This window comes from Diadema antillarum, unplaced genomic scaffold (genome assembly GCF_040938485.1).
Source record: "Diadema antillarum isolate AM-2024a unplaced genomic scaffold, OU_Dant_1.0 scf00000011, whole genome shotgun sequence".
NCBI lineage: Eukaryota > Metazoa > Echinodermata > Echinoidea > Diadematoida > Diadematidae > Diadema > Diadema antillarum.
Window position 1 is genome coordinate 314,887 of NW_027270900.1, and position 21,239 is coordinate 336,125.

At 35.4% G+C, this 21,239-nt stretch overlaps 1 pseudogene; it reads left to right on the top strand.

The window, feature by feature from the left end:
• LOC139720433 (plexin-A4-like) overlaps positions 1-21,239 on the top strand; it is a 73,499-nt pseudogene that overhangs the window by 38,372 nt on the left and 13,888 nt on the right.

A 21,239-nucleotide genomic window follows, 5' to 3' on the forward strand; every position in this document is an offset into this window, starting at 1 on the left:
GGCTGAGATATCCAAAACAGAGCAACCCTAATAAAAAAAGTGGGACCCACCGTCTATTGTATCCCCCAAACAGAGTTTGGAGGATACTATTTGTGATTGCTTTGTTTTACTTTGCTTTTGGATGTTTCAGCCATTCCAAAACCAATTTTCATCAAATATACTTTGAGTTTCTCTTAGAATGGTATGCTCAGTACTATTTTATAGGTGGTTTCTTGGTATCTTGCAAAAATTTAAAAGCTAAATCCTTATCTCCATCAATACTATACTATCCCTTTAAATAGAAGTCATCCAACTTGACGTAGTATTAGAAAATGGCACTTTGAATAGTTTTTGATGAAAAATGTATTCTAAAAGACTTTCTGTCATCAAGTAAGACCCCAAGAATGTAAGGAAACATCATCTGAATCAATAGAATTTGGAGAGGACCAGGTATAACATCGGTTAAGTGTATCAACACAAATAAATGTGGGATGAATATTGTTATTATAAATACCCATCCCCTTTCGGAGATGTAGAAACCTTTCAAATATGATGTTCCATTCAATCAATTTGTGTATTAAAATGATACAGATGGCACAACATTTGATCTTAAAAAGAATTATGATGACAACCATCAAAGTCAATATAATGCTGAGATGACAAGGCGTATGTTCTGAGTCTTTATTTTTTATCAAGAATATAAAGATTTTGAGTTCTCGTCTCTCTGCCAGTAGTCCTATAGGTCCTTATCTTGGTCATGGGGAAAAATAATGTGTGCACTTTTATATTTTTCTGGCTTATTCTGCTCTGCAGGTCACATTGTATGAATGTGTCATTCTTGTAGAAGGGAGTGAACAGGCTGTAGCAGTAACGGACTTCAATGAGACTTTCGTCAACTGTCCTGCTCGACAGGTGAGAAATCGTTGACATTGATTGCCTACATACAAAGTACATACTCACACTTACATGAATATGCACACTACTCTTCATTATAAAGTGATATGACTGGAATGATGTGACCACTAACCATACAAAAGTTTATTGACTTGTTGTATACCAATTATGACCATGGAAAATGGGGTTAAAGGTATTTTGTGGAAATACAAAGCAGATTATGTTGTATATCCAGGGCCTGACACAAATCTTTTCTCCAGTGGTCTGCTGTGGCCACTAAAATCTCCAAATCTGAAATTTTGGTTGCCCAAAAGGAGTTTTCCATTTTGAATCGTTAGATCAGTTGGGCCACCAAAAGATGATCTTGCTGGAAATTTGGTGTCTCAACATAAATTCTGAGTAGCTCTGGGAAACCTGGCCACCATTAGTGTTGAGCCCTGGTATAGCCATATCAGAGCTCTGTCCATTAACACATACTTTTTTTAGAGTAGACTAATAGCACACTATTCTACATACAATTTGTACTAATACTCTTGAAGAACTTTCATGTACATGTAGATGGACAATATAGTTTTCAAGGATATCATTTGTTAATGTTATACCTTACATAATGCATCTCCATAATTCAATTAGGAGTGAATAGCACTCCATGTCAATATAATGATTGATTACATGAATATCTTGTTGGAAATTGTTGCATCACGCGCAGCATAACCAAGCTGAATAGGTGTACGAATAACCATGTACATGCCTTGAGGTGTTAGTATAATATACTCCAAAGTATATTCCAAATAATAAATTGGCTTTAATCACTCAATAGGCAGTAAACCATCCTTAACGTATGCAGAGTTTCACTTTTCCAATTAGCACATACAGCTGTATATCTTTTCCATTTTATTAATTGTATATTCAAAAAAATGTGCATAAAAAGGGAATCATGAAATCCAGTAGATCCAGAGTTTATCACAGTTGCCTTTCATGTGGAAGTGAGGTATTGGTTTATTGGCCATAATGTCTGTAATCTTTCTCGGACTCGGGATAGTGTGGCTGCAATTTTTTGTCAGTTAGTGTACAGTGCAGTATATTTCATATCGTAGGTTTGCCTAAAAACATTGTGACTGAAATGTGCTTATATGTGATATTTCTCCATTTACTGTCTGATTAAAAGGATGAGCAAAACAAGTGATACCATCATATTTCTACTGTCCAGTGAATCGTCATTCTCTCATTTATTACAAAGTACACTGTAGGTGTGGTAGCATGAAGTTCGCTTTAATTTTGTACAGTATAAGCTACTGCACATGCATTTATGAGTATGAAATTGAACTCAATATTTAATAGCATGCACTGTATACATTTTGCACTACACCTTGGTAGTTTAGAATGTAGAGGAAATAAACATAGAACTGGTATTTGTACTTAAAACATTTGTTTGAATATACAGACTTGATTTACTACACGTTCCTCATGATATGCACAAATTGCAATCTTGGCACCCACAGTACATGTACAACCGTGAAGTTCTCCAAACCATTGTGAGTGTGTCTGTCCGCTGGAATTCCCAAAACGTCATTGACGACTGGACGGGATCGGAAGGTTTGCACAAGTTTACATACATGAAGTACACCATATTATTTTGTGCATTCCATTTTAATTCTTATTTCCATCATGAAATGTTCAACTGAAGCATTTTGTTTTAAATTGTCTACCTGATGAGTTTGAGTTGAGTTTGAATTGATCCGGGTTTCATTAATTTACAACAATGTACCAAGAATTAAAGAACAGATACTAGTCTTCCAGTTTTTCATATAAACAATGAATGAGATATTGAATGCATATGAGAATACACAGGAATACACACACTATATTCAATACATGCAATAACTGGATGATGACTTGAATTATTTGAATGATATACCTTGTTTAGGTTTATCCAAGTTCAAATGAAAATGAAGACTTGAGATGTTGGGGACACAAGATAAAAGGTCAAGGTCAATATGTGAAGTTTATCTTACATTTCACTAATGACTCAAGAAGCACTGTATGATATTCAGTCCAATGATGGCACAAAAGTATATACTGTAATTCCCCTCTTCATGTCAGTGAATTGAGTGATGTTTACCTCCTGGCTAACATCAGTCCCTTGCATGGTTTCATGAAATATGTCACTTTTTGGTTTTTTGTGTTTGTTAAATGTTGGCATACATTTCTTGAACCCAATCTTATTTTGCTAATCTTAATCAGGTTTATACCACATCAATAATTTGTATATTTCTTGGTTGGATTAAATTACTTCTTCATCATAAAATGGCCCAAACTGAAGAGAATGTGAACCCATAAGTGAGTTTATGGATAGCATATTGTCACTCACATTGTATACAATTGTATGTGTATGGGCATGTGTATGGTACATTGTATGTACAAAAGTGTATGTTAGAAAGGTATGATGTAGTTTGTCTACCGAGCTAAAAATACAAATCTGCAAAACCTTCCTGTATAGTTTTGTACCACAGAGCTTAAAAAAGAAATCCATGCTGTTTCTAAGAGGTTCAGAAATTTGTTTTCATTCATTATTATTTGTCTAATATAAACTGAGGCATTTCTGGTTGATTTGATGTGGAATTACTATTTTACTATACAGTTCGTAGGCCTTCCACGAGCAATAGTAGCAATCGATATCACACTTGATGCTGTGATATGTGGTGTTTTAGCTTGATTCAGTGCATTATAAAGATAACACTAACACCAACACTAACACTAGCACCAAACTTGAAACCACTCACCAGGTGAACAGATGATGTTCAGTTTCATGATAATTGTAGCTTATAATGTTATGCTTTGCAAATTAAGAAGTCATAGGCCCTATATCAGGGGAGGACCTTATTGATAAATTTGAGGCAAACTACTGTAAACACAGAAATTTTCGCGTATTACGCTCTTCTTAGGAGTTGGCTAGCGTGAATTCTAAAACTCATGAACATACCTTAATTTACAATTTTATCTGCACATTTTGAATGGTTTGACAATTGCACACGCTGAATTCAGGAACCAATGACTATGTTTTTAAGCCACCCAACACGAAAAAATAATTGCGCGAAAGTATCAACATTTACAGTAAATAGTGATCTCCTGTTCGTGTGGAGTCATTCATCTCAGACCGGCGATGTGCACCTAGAATCTCCACAATCTTTTTATCAATGTAATATGATTTTCCATTTGTATTTTATGTTGAAATGCCAAATAATGATAATGATAATAAGATGAACTAAGTTACTTCCTGATGTTTTTTTAATAGTGACACTCTACAAGTGTTCAGTGAATAATGGAAGCTGCAGTCGCTGTCTATCACCCGTGTCGACGCCTCCAAGACTGGAATGTCTCTGGTGTGGTGATGACTGCAACGTCCAAGAGAGCAAAGTCTGCCAGGGGAATACTCCCCTCGATCAAAGCGAATATCTGCAATGTAATCCCCCTCTAATAACTGGTGTAAGTACATTATCAGACTTGATATTCATTGACCTGGGATGATGTTAATATTAGAATGTCCTGTTACGGAGATATTGTTTTGGATAGGGATGTAACAACAGTGATTAAACAAAGTGTAGTCAATGAATGCTTTGAATAATTTTGTTTTCGAACTTGTACCATGCTTTTTGAAACATCATATTTTGTATTAGATACAACAAAGTACATTGTGTACAGGACTGGTCATGTATATCATGCAGATTACGTATTTGTAAGCGAACATCTTTTTAGATTGTGTGTACTTGATGTAAGGGTTCAATTTTCTATCCAGCAAATACTCTAGGCATACATGTAGGTTCTACTAACTAAATGTGACTCAAATTCAGAATATATGAGTTTATGCCATATGCATTATTAAAGAAACTTAGGTCTGTGTCTCTTATGTGGGTGTTGTTTTTGCTTGTTAGAAAATTGACAAGCAATGGGTGTATGACATGTTGCAAAAGTAGTTTAAGGAATTTTAGCAAATGTCAATAGAAAGCACATGTTCCTTTTCACGTTTGTGGGTGATACACGATCAATAGCATAATAGTTATAGTTTTTCCTCTTTGAACTTCTCTGATAGTTCTACCCTGTAATTGGACCAGAAGCAGGAGGAACGAGAGTAGAAGTTTCTGGAACTGACCTTGGAGTGAACTTTGAGGATATCTCCAGTATTAGAGTGGCAGGAATTGAATGTGATTTAAATGGCATGGAAGAGTTCTATGACCCTGGGCAAAGGTTTGTATTTTGAGGCAAAACTGAAAGTAAACAAAAGCTGTTGAAGGTAGTGATTGTAAAAAAAAAAGAAAAAAAAAAGAAAAAAAAGAATGCAGAACCATCTTGTTACCAATTTCTCTAATAGGGTCCGATATTATGAATATTTGATAAAGCTGTAACCTTGTTATACCCTCTCCAAATGAAGTTTGAAGAGGGCATGATTAAAGGAATCTGTGTGTGGTCAGTAGGTTGGGCAGTTGATCTGTTGCGAATGTGTTAAATCAATCTACTACAATGTGTACTCCGGTTCTCAAGCTATTTAAAAGAAACATGGTGCAAGATCAGCTCAATGAAGGGCTCTGTAAGATTTTTTTCCCCCAACTGCTGCAAATATTACTGCCAGGGTAACAGCACATCATGGCTCCAAAATGAAGTAAAGAGCTTTGCAAGTCATACTACTCAGTCTGTACTTCTTCAGTTTTAGAGAAAGTCTCAAGAAAATAGGCACACACAAAAACTGGATTTAGAATTGTGCAAGACACAATTTGAATAGAACAGGAACGTTCCTTGATACAATTTATAACTGCACACAATGGCCCTCAAAATAGGAAAAAGCTTTTCACTATACCAGTACAATATATTATGAAATGTTAGTATCCATCGTTCTTGGCAGTGTGCAAACACAGAATTGTTAGGTGGAGTATAAATCAGGTTCAGTGATATTTCATGTTAATTCTTTTGACTTTAGCCAACTCAGGTGCAATTGCAATTGATTGACGAATTGCCCTACATCAACGTTGTAGGGTAATTCATCAATCAATTGCAACAAAAAACATCTCCACGGAAGAATTACATGAATTTGAATAATCACATGCAAGTGTCTGAAAATCTATTTGATCTGTATTAATAGTGATAAAATTTGATTCATATTGTTTGTAATAGCATCATGGGGATTACATTTACATTTTAATTCACATTTCTTTCAAGTTCAAGTCCAAAAGGCTGACATGGAATTATATACAAATAAGAATGAGAGAGTGAAGGAAACAAACAACTTTTGTAAAAGTTTTTAAATAAAAAGTATGTACAGTTTTCCTGAGGAGTCCTTTGATCGTGTCAAATAGTGAATGAAAAATGTATTTGCTTTAAAGTGTGAAAGTAGACATAAATAGAAGTGGGCTTATTGCACAAAACAGATTCATTGCATATTTGCAGTGACATTTCCTGTTCTGAAATTACACCAAAACATTCGCTGTTGCATTCCAAAAAAATGGTTTATTATTAAGACACTGTTTTGTACCTGCCATGTAGCTCTCTCTGTCTCCACAACTTTTTATGCAGCAAAAGAGAAAAGCAGTACAAAGTGCTTGTTAAGGATTGTTTTCATTATATATTTGTGTAAAATTGGAGTCCTCCAAGTTTAAAAACACCTATGTTACACCATACCATTCTGTCATTTTTTGTGTTTTTGCAAGCATTTTGCATACTCCCATTCAAGTAATCTTGGCTGGGCACCTTGTTTTGGATTAAAACAAAAAAGAGAGAAAAAAAAAACAAAAAGTGATTTGCTATTTATAGCCAATACATCCTTTTCATGAAGAAAAGTGAGACAGCAAGGTGACCTTACACTTATTTAATATATGAATTGTTCAAACATACCATTTATATTGTGTACCTTGATTTGGGCCACAAAAAAAGCATTTATTAAATAGATGACAGTATACTTACCTCAACAAGGCACCCATAGGAGAGTTTTAGCTAGGCATTTCTTGCTTTTTTTTTTTTTATTTTTAGGCTGCCTAAGTTTCAGTCCATGCAGTGCATTAATTCCACATATTGATTGTTTTGTTGTGTTGTGTTTTGTTTCTTGTTTCTTGTTAGTGTCAGCTGTTTGACAGGAAGAGCAGGTCAGATACGTGAGGGACAAATTGACCTCATAGTCACTCTGGATAGTCAAGTGAGAGAGGCAAACAGTGAAGAGGAGTTTCTCTACAGAGTAAGTGTATTCTATGAGACTGATATTTACCCCATTTACTCCTTCAAGGACCCATTAAAGTGAACTTGAAAATACAGCTGTGTATTCTTAGCTCTGATTCTCTAAACTCATCCAGAGGAGAATGATGTAGCACACCTCAATTTATTAAAAGTGATGAAAAGAGCCAAAGTGTAGAAGTCATTTTTGCTGATAGGGGATGAAACTGTATTCCACTATATTCACACGATAGGTGCCTTCAAATAAAATATACAGTCTAGTAGCTTTACATGTACATGTACATGTAGCTGCAAAGTGCTGAAATGAACACTTTGAGACTGATCAGACACATACAACACATTGTTTACCCGTTGTTCATGTGTGTTCTACCAAGGATCCCATGATAAGTGGATTCACTCCGACAGAGGGACCAGCGGCAGGTGGAACCAGAGTCACGATTTCTGGAGATTTCCTCACTTCTGGAAGGAATGTAATAGCCCGATTCGGAGATGCAGAATGTATTGATATGTGAGTTGACATTAGAAAGCTGCATGTGGGTAGGCTTACAGTTTATTAGCTGGTAGACGAGTCATTTGACTCGTAAACAGGGATGTGACCCATTTGCTGATTATGACTTGACTGGTTACCCCTGCAATTTTCTGAGAGCCTTTAATACCCCTAAACGAGATTCTTTTTGCCAGTCAACAAAAAACAGACATGTTAATAATAGTCTGTCTATGTAAAACCAGTCAAGCAGCACATGTATCCCCTCTCCATAATCTACTAGATGTACAATGCAAAATATTGATCACACTTGAGATTTAGTAGAGCGTGCACGCGGCTCATATGTCATACACTATGGCACTGGTGTGGTCAGCGAAAGTCAAAATCTACTGGGCTCACTATTGATTGCTACGCAGGTATTTGTATGAGTTTTATAGCAAAACAAGCATACTATTGCATTGTGAAAGGTTAATTAGACAAAAATACACACAGTTTTGACAGAAAAAGAACAGATATTGATAGGAGAAACTGTAATTTTTTAATTAAAAAAGTAATTTTTCTGGCCAGCATATCGCAAATACACACAACTTTAAGTCTCAACTGCAGGCACTTTGGTCTACATTTTTGGAACCTGGTATGCCAGGTTTACATATAAGGAACTGGTTCATAATATTAGTATTCAGACTGACCTACTCTATGTTTGAGCTCTTATACAAGGGCCTGTATTTCAAAATAGCGTGGAATACATGTACTAAAGTTTCCAAATGCAGCATATGAGTGACCTTGAAGAATAAGAGGCTTTAAAGCATGTGCCGTTGATTTTTTAATTCTGTCTGTTTACATTGAGAAGTATTGCAAACTCTATTCAGATGAGAAAAGCTTGCGTGAGGGTATGTATATTATGCTCTTGATGATGTTTTATAGGATTGCATGCATATCTGTACACCATACAAGAAAATATAGCATTTTGAATGAGCTTGGAGACTGACTCATATGTGATTGTGAAACCATTATCAATGTTTTGTGCAGTTTCACTCCTGGTTAATAATCATCTAATTTCAATTACAGGAGAGGACTTTTTTTTTTGTCTCTCCCCCCCCCCCCCCACACACACACACACAGAGTAAGCAGTTATAGATGTGTGGCAATGAGTAACTTATTCAGACTTCATTATGACACTCTCATGAGTAAAAGCATAACAAACAAAACAAAGATCTGTCCATTGCACTCTTTGAAAAAAAAGTATAAGACAATGAAGAAAAATGAGATATTAAAGGAATTGGGTGTTTGTTCAAAATTCATTACATCACTGTTATGAACTGGCTTCCACGTTTTTGGCAGGGTTTTAGCCCGGTAAAGCAGAAACTGATGGGTTCAAATCCCAAGCCATTGTTTCAAATTCTTTTTCATTTGGTCTAGTATAAATAATGTATTGTAATGTAGTTTTATGGAGGGTTACAGAGAGAAAAAAGTAGAAATACATACATTTTGTATATACATGTATTTTCTGTTTTCTGCAGTGCTCGTAGTCCAAATGAAACATCTTGCACAACCACAGAATCTTCAGAGGGCAGTCAAGTACTGACCATGACCTTTGATGGAACACCGGTGACAACAACCGATGAGTTTACCTTCATGCCCAACCCAGTTATCACTGGCTTGGACAGGACACAGTCGATTAAGTCGTAAGTCAGACTTCAACTGTATATCAAGTGGACATAATGGATCAGCATGGTGGAATCGTCAATTTCAACAGGAGACTCTTGGAAGAGATTTCTTGAGTTTAACAAACCCGTTCTTTAAAAAGTCACTGTATTCATTCTTCTTGTTACTAAATAGTATGTAGTGCTTCACTGGTAATGCCATGCCAATTTACCTTCTGTAAGTGTGGCACAAAATGAGTCAATGCCTTTATGTCCTCTATACTTAAATTGCAAATCACAGTAAATACAACCATAGTGTTACAGTGACTGTATATGTCAATTGAAGCTGATTAGCTGTATCTATGGTAACTACATAGCTATTCTGATGTTTCATTTAGAAATACTCTTTGTATAATAGGACCAAGATTGGTTTTAAATCAGTGTGAATATTTAGTCAGGATTTTTATACCTAACATCATAACATATTTCATATACTAATCCTTGATTTTGCCATTTCAGGGGAGGTCTTGATATAATTGTCACTGGAGAAAGATTTGACTTGATTCAGATGCCAGTCATCAAGGCAATATCACAAACTTCTGGAGCAGAGACGTCAGAGGTCTGTACATGGTTTTTATTGCTTATGTTTTATCTACACCATTGTATGTCTGCAGTTAATTCTTCAAAGTACCCCGATATATGATTCTAAAGAGCAAGTATTTATATTGTATAAGAGGAATTCTTACAAGTTATGATTACCGGTAAATGTACTGGGAAAGGTCTCCCAACTATCCTGAAATTTTGTGTTGTTTGAAGTTTTGGTTTGAAGTGCTGGTATTCATAAATGTGAAATGCTATCTCACATTAATACCAACATTATTAACAGCTCATATTATTCAGGACATCAAATGAGACTTCATTGAAATTAAGAACTTGATGAGGCCAACCATTTTGGAGTGATTGACAGAAATATGACGAGTCTGTGCGTTTTCCTGTTGTTAGCATGTGACACATACTGTAATTCAGAATTCGGACCAACAAAGCCTGTGATATATATTCTGAACAAATATTTTAATAGATGACAAAATATATATCATAATCTTTCTCTCTCTCTCTCTCTCTCTCTCTCTTTTGTTTTGTTTTCATTACCTCTACCAAGGAAGGAGGTTAAAGTGATCATCAGTGTTGGTTTCTCTTTTAACAAAATTAATAATAAAAGTTGTAAATGGATTTGAATGAAATTTGCAGGAAAAGTTGATGAAGACACAAGGAACAGATAATTAAGTTTTGTTAGTGATCCAAGAATTTTCATAGATCTTTGAAGGTTTTTTTGTTCTTTTGGCATATGAACTTGGGAGTTGAAGCTGCACATATTGGAGGTTTGCATGCACCCACGCACTAAAAGCGTGTGCTGTGCTTGGGCAAGCCACTGCACAGCTGGAAGCTGATGACGTTAACAAAAGGATTTTTTAATTGGGAAAGAGTATATCTATTATGTGTATGGTTAGAAATTATTTGCTGTCTTGGCGATGGTCTGCGCTCTCTGAGTGCATTTCTAGTGTCATTTTCTGATTAATGATGTCATTTCTGATTCATGTAAAAGCAACAACCATAAGGAAAGAACTTCTCTCAAGCACGTTTCATGCATAGTGACCAGAATATAAAGGGGCAAACTTTTGTAGAACTGATACTTTTGTATAAAAAATTGTTGTGTTGTAGACTAATGTTGAAATATAAATTCTTAACATTGAATTCTTTACTTCTATCTGCCTTTATTTTCAGATTTGTAATGGCCATGGAAGTGCCACCGTTCTTACTTGTCCCTCGCCGACCTATCCTGGGGACATGGCCTCACGGAGGAGAAGACAAACTGAGGAAGGTCTAACGGCTTCCTTACAATTTGACTTTGATGGTTTTGTCATCGACTGGGATGAAATCATCACATACTTCCCAGATCCAGTCTACTACAATTTTGATGGACCAGATTCAATTTTCAATCTGCCTGAAAGCAACTTGCTAGAACTTAATGTAAGATTTGCTAAATGAAAGTGGAATCAGTGAAAATGTCATACACCAATTACTGTATATCCATCTGCATGTATAAATCTATGTAATGCTTGAGAAGGAAATTGTATTTTATCCTTCCATATTCAAGATTCATCTCTGAAATTCCTTCCATTAGGTTAACCCAGTAAGGTTGAAATTGGTGGAAATGTGGTTCTAGTATACTAAGTCCCTGCTAAAAAAATAAGTGGATGATCCAATGTATTCCAGTCAAATAGTCAACTAGTATATTTTCATCAACATTTCCAAAAAAAATCTTCAGAAGAACACAAATTTTGATAGTAACAACAAAAGTATACAGAGAAAATGCACGGTCATCAACTCAGCAGGGAAAACAATACAAATCAACCCTTGTGACATGCGTGTAAAGAAATTCATCTTTCAATGAATCAGACCTAAATTTTAATTTGGGAGAATATGAGTGTATCACAGAACTTTGCACCTTTATTGTATAGCAGTCAGAATGACATTGTTCAGAATCACGATCACATTTACTCAATTATCAATTGAAAGTCAAACTTATGTCATCTCAATATACCAGAGTTACCCTTTGATATCAATTTCATTACCTTTGCCAAAGAGGTTATTTTTTGTTGTTGTTGGCATTGGTATATTTGTTTGCTTGTCTGTCTGTCTGTCTTTGCAAAATAACAAAAAAAAAAATGTATATGGATTTGGATGAAACTTAACAAAAGAATTGATATACTAGGAACCCATTATTACATTTTGGTAATGATGCGGATAGCCATCTGAATCCAGATAACTATTCAATTTTTTTTGAAAGACTATCATTGGCAAATGGGGCAAAAACAGAGGAATTCAAGCTGCATAATATTTGAGGTGTGTATACGTGCACTGAGCGCGCACTCGAAGCGCAGTGTGCACTAACCTGACTGATGAGGTACACAGTGGTAGACACAACGGAAAGGCTTCTTTATCATTGGGAAATAGTTTGATTTTCAACATGCATGTACAGAGCATGTAGAGCGTGTGGAGGTGAAGAAGACAACTATTGATATAGAGGGCAACAAAAAGGAATTTTGGGGGATAAAACCATAAGATGTGTGACGAAGAACAATCCTATACATTTACATGAAGACAGACAGATATGTATGATTACAAAAAAAAAAAGAATTATATATATGTGTATATATATACAGTGAAACCCCGTTATAACGAGTTCGGTTATAATGAGGAACCGCTTATAACGAGGTGATCGCGTCGGTCCCGTTTTCCTTTGCGTGTAAACCTATGGCAGAACGAATCGGTTATAACGAGTTCGGTTATAACGAGATTCCGGTTATAACGAGGACAATTTCGGTGCATCATGATAAAGAAAAACATAAGCAATTTGATCGGATATAACGAGGTTCCATTTCTTGACTAAATTGCCGCTTTCAAACACGCGACAAACGAAACACTGAAAACCGAATTCACGTTATCCACGTCTTTTTCCGTTTTGCAGAGAACCGTTCCTTCCATGTTTTCTTCTAAATCACGCGATAAGACACAGGAATGCCTTCCGATGTTCCTACTAAATAATTAAACATAATCATTCGATTTTCTTTTCCGCGAGATACGCGTGCGTGATATTAGGGCAGACCACACCGCAACGAGAGAAAAAAAAGATAACGCATTCAAAAACTTTTCATGTAGCGACACTTGTGGCCAAAAATGGACAGTTGGAATGCGTGTGCAACTCATTATTATATCCTTTCCATTTTTGGTTCCGACTTCCAGTTCTTTTGCTGCTTAGCAAATATGAGTGTGGATGATTAAAGCCGAAATAATTAATGAAATCATCGCGATCCCGTCGGGTGACAGTAGCGTAAAAATAGTTGAATAACGCATGTTAACCTCCTTAATCGGTGTTCAGAAAAAGAAACAAACGCATTTTTCAATTTGAATAGATCTGGATTTGTTCATTATCATTTAACAAATGATAATTTGAATATGAGTGTGTATGATTAAAGCCGAAATAATTAATGAAATCATCGCGATCTCGTCGGGTGACAGCAGCGTAAAAATAGTTGAATAACGCATGTTAACCTACTTAATCGGTGTTCAGAAAAAGAAACAAGCGCATTTATTAATTTGAATATATCTGGATTTGTTCATTATTATTTCAGAAATGATAATTTAAATATGAGTGTGTATGATTAAAGCCGAAATGATTAATGAAATCATCGCGATCTCGCCGTGTGACAGTAGCGTAAAAATAGTTGAATAACGCATGTTAACCTACTTAATCGGTGTTCGGAAAAAGAAACAATCGCATTTAACAGTTCAAGGATGTACGAAACGCGAAGAGATTTTCGAAAGAAAATAAAACACGCATTTTTAATCCCGTCGGACGCAACGATCATAATAATACAGCCGAAATGATTCATGAAATTATCGAATTCCCGCTGGGCTCCAACAGCGTAAAATACCTCTCAAGTTAACGGTAAATAACGCATGTATGTTACTCTGAAATTATCGCGATCTCGCCAGGTGACAGTAGCGTAAAAAATAGTTGAATAACGCATGTTAACCTAAATCAGAAAAAGAAACAAACGTATTTATTAGTTTGAATAGATGTGGGTTTATTCATTATCACAATTTTAACACTGCATTTCACAATGAAGATTTTTCTTTCTTTCAGAATGGTCTATGAGGTACAGATTTGCGTAAAAAAGATCACAACGTAACCTTCCACATTCAATCCTGTCGCATATTTTTCAAGAACGGATGTACAAAACGCGAAGAGATTTTCGGAAGAAAATGAAGGACGCATTTTTAATCCTTTCGAGCGCAACGATCATATTATATTGTACAAGATTACAGCCGAAATGATTCATGAAATCATCGCATTCCCGCTGGGCACCAACAGCGTAAATATACCTCGCAAGTTATGGTAAACAACACCTGTATTTTACTCTATTTGCGCTGGTGTTAGGAAAAATTAACAAACAACAATTACAATAAAGAATTATCTCATTTCAACCCCTACTTTTTCGTCTAATTCACAAATAATTTCCCTTTATTATCTCAATAATAATGATCCATAATTGCGTAATAACAACGCAAAGGATGTTCTTAAGTTTCTTTCATTGATGGGTATATTCCAATGTCGTGCTTATGTTTTTCTTTGTTTTTGATGCGTACGGTTATAACTAGGTTACCGGTTATAACGAGGTAATATCGCCGGTCCCACGGACCTCGTTATAACGGGGTTTCACTGTATATATATATGTGTGTGTGTGTGTGTGTATATATATATATATATTTATTTATATATTGAACTACGTCTGAGTTTGAATTCTGAAAGTATAATGGGTGTAAAAATGATATGTCTGACACGTAATATAAATCAATGGCAGTTGCCTGCCTGCTTCTTGCTGGTGTTAATGAACTAGTGATGAGCCACCTTCTCAAGCAGAGATCTTTAAACATGCTTAAGGATTGTCTCTATACAAATTTCTTGTCAAATGTGCTGTATGCAATTAGAATTATGGCAATTGTCATACATAGAAATGTGATGCCATTTTTTAAAGGTATTGTGGGTGTATTTTTGCAACTGAAGAACATGAGATACACAACAGGACTACTGTGGTAATTATAATATGCTGTGTTCAAAGTGCATAAAATCCTGAAAAGCTAACCACCTATCCTAAAAATTTCCATTTAAATCCTTGTTGGTGTTTTCTTCTGTCTACATAGCTTTTTTCAACTCACAATTGCCATGTTTTCTCTTATCTCTTTCGTGTCCATCCACATTTCATATTTTTTAGGGAAGTAATCTCGACCTGGCTAGCAAAGAAGGTGATGTGCAGGTGTTTGTCGGCGGAGATGGTATATGTGCAGTCCAAATCTTGGAAAGCGAAAAGCTGATCTGCAAGATGCCAGAAAAGGCACCATCGGCAGGATTTAGAAATGGTTCTCTAGGGGAAGGTCCGACAAGAAATCTACCAGCAGTCCATGTAAGCATAGTTGTCTTTTGTAGATATTAAAGTAGTGAATTATGCCATTGATCATTGATTTTGTTCTTTCTCCATGAAATTGTTAAAGTTCTTCAGTCGTCTTTGTGGCTGTTCTATTTCTATTCTTGTTTTAATAACTGACAAATGTTAGTGGGATGCATCCTTTTATTCAAATGCGTCCATGTTGGAGAAATAATTTTACATTCTAGGTTTAGATTTCAACTTTAAAATATGCCAAGCAGTTTGTGACATTTCTCTGTGAAATGGAGAAAGCAATGAGAAGATACAATTTCTTTAAAGGACAGAAAACCTCAGTAGTTGTGTAGAGTCCACTGCAAATGTATGTTTCTTGACACAATTGTGCCAATATTTTACACATATGATCAGTAGGTAGGCCTATTGTGAGCATAAGGCAGTTATGATATTGTTTTTATAACCATGTGGTACAGTCAAGAGAGTTTAGTTACCACATGCACACCCTTCCTTTTGATGCCCAAGAAGAAATGTGCATCGTCTGTTCTTCAACTCAGTAGATATATATATAGATATATATATATATAATTATATATATATTTTTTTTATTTTTTTTTTGCCAGAAATCCATTGTACAATGGACAATGCTTGCAAAATTTATTTTAATGCTTTGCTTTTTATATTTTTGAATTAACAAAATTGTAAGCACTAAAACTATTGAATCAACACAAACATGAAGAATTTGCTCACTCTTGCTGCTTGTTATTACTTAATTGTCATGTATATCATGTGCACTCATACAGACACAGAATTGTTTGGTGGTATAAAAAGTGGGTATATGCTGTTAAAATTAGTATATTAATAGCTGATGTAAAAATGCTTTGATTGCTGTATTGACTCCTAAAGCATTAGAGACATTGAAGATTTAACCCCAAATGTGGTTAAGTATATGCTGTTGGGTATATGCAGTTAAAATAAGTATATTAATAGCAGGTGAAAATATGCTTTCATTGCTCCATTGACTGAAAGCATAAGAGACATTACAGATTTAACCCCAAATGTGGTTAGGTATGAAATTACCATCACAAGACACAAATGAACATTTAATGGACATTGGTTATATGTAAGTACTGTAAGTTGGCATGTTATAATGTACTAAGAACTTGGTCTCTTGTGTTAAGATGGACCATGGACCAATATCATTCATTGTGAGCTACAGCAAATAATAAACATCCATATCTGCACTCATTTCACAAATACAAATAATTTCCCTATTCATGTATTAAACATGCTTGACTCATCTTACTGTTGTCACTTTGCAGGTGAGTCAAGGCAACCTTGGCTTTTCTGTTGGCTATGTGCAGTACCCAACAGGTTTACCTTTGGGCGCCATCATCGGTGGTGCTTGTGGCGGTGCTGTGCTGATCATCATTGTGATGGTGCTGGTTGGCTTCGGACTGTACCGTAGGAGTTACGAGAACTTGGACAAGCAGGCGCAGGAACTTGAGTTGGTTGAAAAGAAAATCCAGCAGAAAGTTGAAGCTGGTATGGAAACATTTCAGTCATTGGTAGATCTTTGTCACTTGTTTCTTCAATATAACATAAGATCCAATAGGTCCCCTTCATATACTGCCTTGACAAAGGTGCACTCGTACAGATACGATTATGTTTAAATTAGGTGATACGGGATTTTTTTTTTTTGCAAATATACTGCAAGGGAAATTGATATGTTAATTATGATTTTGTGATATTTCAATTTCTTTTTCTGGATGTGATGTCATAGGGTCATGTCTTTGGGTCATTAGTAGACTGAACATGACAGAACAAGAGTGCTGTATGTTGATTACATTAATTCTTATTATTTCAAGATTTTACCATTGGTACAGGCCTGTATGAACTATGGTCTACAGGATATACTCTTGGAGATGTTTCTTTTAATTTTTGATATTTTCTAGGTAAAGATGAGGGACAAAGATGAGGTAGGGTTGTGATTAGAAATCATATTTGTGCTAGTCATCACATGCAACTTACATTATTTTGGTCTATGTATCTACTTTTGTCTTTTCAATCATTGTTTTCTTTTCTTGGTGTAAATGCGTGTTACTAGTACCTTACTACACGTGTTGCAAAGAGTAAATATTTTGTAGCTTATGTAAAGATACTACTACTACTACTACTACTACTACTACTACTAATACTAATACTACTACTATTACTAAAGATATAGCCATATGTGCAATTCTTGTATTACATTAATCCTCTTTCAGAAAACTGTGGAGGTTCACACTGTGCCATTTAGAAAAGAAATAGCATGCAGCTTTATGGCATAATTTTTCATAATTTAAAAGAGGTATTCTGGAGTGAAAATGACCTAATATTTTTTACTATGCATCTTTTGAACAGCATTCCATGACCTCCAGGCTGACATGTCAGAAGTAGAGGAACAGGTCAAAGGTCTAGGCATTCCCTTTGTCAACACCCAGGACTACACACGAAACATGCTCTTCTCCGGGCTCGATGTCCTTCCTGCCACGTCAGATCCCGAAGTAAGTCCAATTCATAAAGTCACAAAAAATGCATTTTCAAAACTCTTCAACCATAACTTTGCCCTTGTGGTTACTAACCACGAGCTCTTTCATTGCTCTTCATAGAAGGCCAGGGCACCATTTCATTAAAAAACAAAAACAAAACAAAACAACCCCCCCCAAAAAAAAAAAAAAAAAAAAAAAAATATATATATATATATATATATATATATATATATATATATATATTTTAGCAACTCTTGCTGGAATGGCAACTGTCATGGTAATGACAAGAATCCGGCTTCCTGTTTGGCTGATGCTATTGAAAGTTGCCATTCCAACAAGAGTTGCTATCCTAACATTTTTTTAATGAAATGGGGCCCAGAAGTCACTACTGATAATGGGCTACCCTCCGTATGTACTTTCTCCATTTTTTCTTGAGCTTTATTTGTAAAACTTTTACTTTATTGTATGGAATACATTGATTTTTGCTATGAAAATGATACAAACAAACAAACACAGCTGAGATAGCCATCAAGTCATGAATTCAATTCAATTCAATTCAATTCAATTCAATTCAATTCAATTCAATTCAATCATTTATTGTCTGATTTAAAAAATACAGAAAATCTTCCTCCACTGGCAAGATAACAGAGCATTACACGACAAGAATAACAAACAGATCACATATATAAAAAAACCCCAACAAACTGATAATTAATTAACAATTCGATAAATCATCTAACGATATATCGTAACTAATTAGACTGAAATTCTAATGAAATGAAGAGGTATGTTTGAGACTATAAAAATAGAACATTATAATATACTATTGATGCATTGAATCTTTTAAACATGCTGACGTCTGACTATGGCAAATATATATCAAAAATGCAAAGTCATAAATACAAGATTGCACAGACCCTCACTAAAAATATGTCGGGAGTGAAACATGTGTGATGTACATAATGTACATTATACAGAAACCCAGGGATCACATGTCGCATGTGTGCCCAAGAAGAGCAGGAATAAGAAGAAAAGAATAGAGGTGGAAAAGGATGGAGAGGGTTCCATAGAACAGCTGCCTCTATGGGCACACATTGTAATACAGTGTTGTTATGCAAATATGCATGCACATGTATGCGAAAACATTCCGTGATCATTCCGATAAAATAACAGAGTGCAACAATGAATGCTGCATAATGTAAATGTAAATCACAGTCCAAGTGTGCCCAGGAAGCAAAATAGAAAAGATAGAGGGAAAGAAGCAGAGGATAGACAGGAGGGGGGAGGGATTTCCAGGAAAAGCTGCCTATGTGGGCACACATACAATGTGATATGCTTTACATAAATACATGTACATATCAAAATGCCATTAGTCAATTCACAAAGGGCTGTAAATAACTTGCATAATGAGACATATTGATAAAAGCACATAAAATTGCACACTTATACATGGTGAGCTGTCTTGAAAACTTGTCAATACAACAGTGTTATCCTGTAATAATAATATTGCATTAATTACCCTCAAAAAGTGCCCAGAAAAAGCATGAACCATGAAGAAAAGAGCACAGGATCCGAGGGAAAGAAGAGAAATGGGGAAAGAGAAGGAGTAGGCCTCTTAAGAGAGATGTTTATCCAAACTCACAAAGAATGCAGTATGCAATGTACATTCAGTTGAAATGCATGAATGAATAACATTCCAATGTCATTCACAAGAGCCTTATAGTTCAACAATGAAAAACAATAATAAGGTACATTTTATTATGCATGAATGAATGAAATTGCATTCATAACATTGATAGGCTGTCTCATAAAAAAATATACAAATATCACAGTGATTTTCTCAATAAATAATCGCCATATACATGTATCACACTGCATGTGCGCCCACTAGTAGGAACCAAGAGAGGAAAGAGAGAGAGAGAGAGGAAAACAGAAAATAGAATAAAAGGGCAGAGAGCTTCCAAAGAACTACACGTGCGGGCACGAATGCAACATAATTATCATAAAAGGCATTTGTACTATATAAATATCATAACAAACTTTCCGGGTTCAAATTCAAATCTATCAAAACAGGTGGGCTATTGGAATTAACAAAACAGAATATTGAACGAGAACCAGTGCACCTCATCAGTGGTTCCACAAACCATCAACCGAACAGGTTAAAATATTGACCATGCAATTAACAATATCACCAGCATGGAAAAATTTTAGCAGAATAACAAGGAAAGCTAGGAACCAGAGTCACACAAGTACCGGAGAATAATAGAATTTATAGAGTAGGGTAAGAGAAATCAGGAAAAGAAGTACTGATAGAAAGAAGAATTAACAGGAAGTACCAGGGTACGTGCAAAGACACATAATATCCTTTACCGTTTAACAGAACCATTGAAGATGTGAATGGCATTCAGAACAAAAGACTGTCTGAATCTAGAACGTACTGTTTTAGGAACAGTCAAACGAATGCCTGACCGGTTATACTTAAAAAGTTGATTAAGGGGATGTGAGGAATCATGCATGATTCTTTGAAGCTTGGACCAAACTTGCTTCTCATACAGTCTATCAAGAATTGTTGTAGTTTTATGTACAAAAATATAATGAGGTGAAATAGCTGCAGAGCTGGATGAAACAGTAAGCATTTTGCAAATTTTTTTAAATCCTATAATTACTAATGCAGTATTTGGATGCTGATCTGGAAAGGGCCATGATAATGTTCTCGAGGCAGCTCGGCAATAAAGACTTCTTGACCAACTTCATCCATGAACTAGAAGACAAAAGGAGGTCACATCGCAGAGACAGGTTAGCTTTTCCATACAAATATTTTTCTTCATATGTATCTATGCATCAGGCTGTGCAATGTATAAAGTAGTTGTTATTACATGTCGTGGAAAGAAGGATAGGATATAGTCATTTGCATGATATTTTGGACAGGTCTCTTGAATATACACTTTGTATGCACCAATTCACACTGGAGCTGATATACGTTGCGTTGTATACACATGTAATCTATTTATGCTTCCTTGTATGTGATGGTACTTTTCAGGCCAGTTTGTAGAGAGAGAGAGAAAAAAAAACAAAAACAGATCAACAGGTTACGATAGTGTTAGATGAAAGCTACCAGTAATTTTTGCCGACAGAAAGTTTCCAAAGGAATGGAAATATACCTATGATCAGGATATGCATGTACTGTACATTATATGTATTTACAAGTCCATCTAATTTTTACACATGTATGTATTCATATCCTCATTGCACCTTCATAGCACAACAATTATGTTTTGTGATAAGAGAAAAGAGAATAGTATTTGAAGGTCTTCACTAAAGCCTATGATGTATTTATCTGAACAAATGTGCTTTTGATTTCATTTGTTCAGATTGTGACATTAACGTCAGCCTCATACTTTGTGTATCTCTGTGTTTCAGAGTCAACATTGCCTCACTAATCACAGTCATTCTTGTGTCAGAGGGAAAATTTGAATACTTCACAAAGTAAGTT